Source organism: Chaetura pelagica, unplaced genomic scaffold (genome assembly GCF_000747805.2).
Source record: "Chaetura pelagica isolate M959 unplaced genomic scaffold, ChaPel_1.0 scaffold192, whole genome shotgun sequence".
Taxonomy (NCBI): domain Eukaryota; kingdom Metazoa; phylum Chordata; class Aves; order Apodiformes; family Apodidae; genus Chaetura; species Chaetura pelagica.
Window position 1 is genome coordinate 350,543 of NW_009952570.1, and position 2,438 is coordinate 352,980.

Consider the following 2,438-nt stretch of genomic DNA (forward strand, 5'->3'; position numbering starts at 1 on the left):
CAGAGGTTTCTAGCAAATGGAGCTGGTGGTGGGTTTGCCCTGGGAAGCCTCCAGCCTCCACACTAACAGGCAGAGTGAGAGAAAATGGGTCAGGGGAGGTTTGGATTGGCTATAGTCAAGCAACCAACTCTCACCACCACCCCAGCCAGGGTGCCCACCTGCCCAGCTCTTTGCCTCTTCTCTTCATAAAAAGCAAACTCCTAAAAGCAGCAAGTGCCTCAATTCAACAGCAACTCGACCCAGCCATCTCCCTCCAGCCTTCCTCTTCCTCCTGACACTCCCTGCCTGCAGACTCAGCATCTTCATGTCTGCTCTGGATCCACTGTTCCCAGGAAGTTTCAGCTTCTCCCTTGTCTGTGCAGGGTGACCCCTTTGCCTGTTCCCTTCCTGGTCCCACATGTTGGGTGACCATGCAAGAGACCAGAAGCTGCTCTGCTCACCAAACCTCCTCTAAGCACTTGGTGAGGCACCTGCTGGGCACTGCAGCCAGTCCCCCCACAGCTCATCCTGCTGAGAAAGTACACCCCTGGCACCTCCCAGGCCTGAGGAGGAGGTGGGAACAGAGCAGGGCAGCCCAGCTCCCTCCCTCTGCCATCACCAGAGCCAGAGAAGGTCCCCAGTGAACTTCCCTCATGGAAGTTGGAACCTTCCAACTGCTCCACAGGTGCTGGGAACAGCACAGCCCTGCAGAGCACACTGCTGTGCTCTCCAGACCCCAGCTGGGAGAAGATCCCTGTCCTCAGAGCTCTGCTGACCCACCCTCCACCCTGATGGGCCCCCCAAAACACCCCATCCCCTCTGCCTGTTCCCCCCTGCAACAATTAAACCCCCACTGCCCCAGTGAGACCAGTGGTGGTTCCTGGGGTCCCTCTCCTGTGTGCATCCAAATGTCCACCAACACACCTGCCTCCCCCAAGAGGCTTGTTGGGTTTTTTTTCCTTTACCCACTTTGAATTTGGGCTCCTGGCAGGGCTGGTGAGAACTCAACAGATCCCCCAGCCCGTGGGCAAGAGGAAAGAATTCACTTCTTCTCTCTCCCTTTCCCCTTGTTTTTTTAAACTCTCCCTCTATCAATATTCGATGAGGGCAATTTCAGGGGCTTGTTCAGCACGATCCCTGCAGGAGGAGTCCTTGGGAGTGTTTATCACCTTCGAGGTGTAATTACATTCAAATCCTGAGACGCAGTTGCCAGGGTTACAGCTGCTGGTGGCTCCTCCAGCTTTTGTGTGTGCCTGGAGGGTCTCACCACCCCCTGCTCCCTTGGCTGCTGGGGTAAGAGAGGAGGAGGAGGAGGATGGTTTCAGACCAGCATGGCCAGGGCAGGTCCCACTGGGCACCTCCCAGCCTGCAGGAGAAGTCAGCATCACCAGCCAGGGGGGATGTGCAGGGCTTTGGTGGGTGGGAAGAGGGCAGGGGCAGAAATCTGGCAGTTCCCAACCTCAGTGGCTGCAGAAGCTCCAGGGAAGGAGGGACAGGGGAGTCTTTCCTTCATCCCTTGCATCCCAAGTCAACCTGAAACCTAAACAGCCAAGACAGGGAGCAGGGACCTACCAGGGAAAGGCTCAGGAGAGGCCAGTGCTGCCCCACAACCAGCCTGGGCTGCCCTCAGAGCCTCAGCCCCCCCTGCCAGCAGGGCCAGGACCCCCCCACAGCCCTGCCATGCCCCAGGGGGACCCCCGAGAGGCACCTGCTGCAACCCCAGCACCATCACACACCCCATCCAGAAGGTTCTTACCAGCATTCCTGGCACTTAACCAGTCTCAAAGCCTCCTTGGACTAGTGCTGGAGCCCTGGGCTCTGCTCCTGAGGCAGCTGTGAGCACCCCAGCTGGGAGCAGCCCTGGCCCCACTCTCAGCTGCTGCTGGGGACCTACAGAAATGCCCCCCAAAACCCTGCTGGACTGGGAGTTTGCAGCAAACCAGCACGGGCCATCAACACCCGAGCATTCCCACTGCAGGGCAGGGTCCCCTTCCTGCTGCAGCACCTCCTTGGAGACCCCCAGGGCAGGGCTCAAGGAGCCCTTAGCCCCCAGGGAAGGGGCACCAAAGGAAACCATTCTCCTGCCCGAGCCCTTCCCAGCCAGCAGATGATGTCAAGCCCTGTTTCCCTCCTTTCACTGGCCTCAAGAAAGGCAGAGAGGCTCAGTTTTCCTGGGCAGTGTCAGCAAACCCTGTTTTATCCCTGCAGCAGGGAGCAGGAATTGAAGGGCTTTTGTTCTAGCTCCACTTTTAAATAATATGAACCTGGGTCCAACAGGCTGTGTTATCACTAATCCCCACAGCTGAGCCTGAAATGAGCTTACAAACCGTGCAGCAGTCGCTGGGGGAAGAGCAATTATTCCAACAAAGGATGGAGGAAGGGGGGGTGGGTTGTGTGGGGGGGAGAACAAGCCTGAGCTGCTTGGCTTGTAGGGAAGGTGGGCACAGTGGCTGTAAATT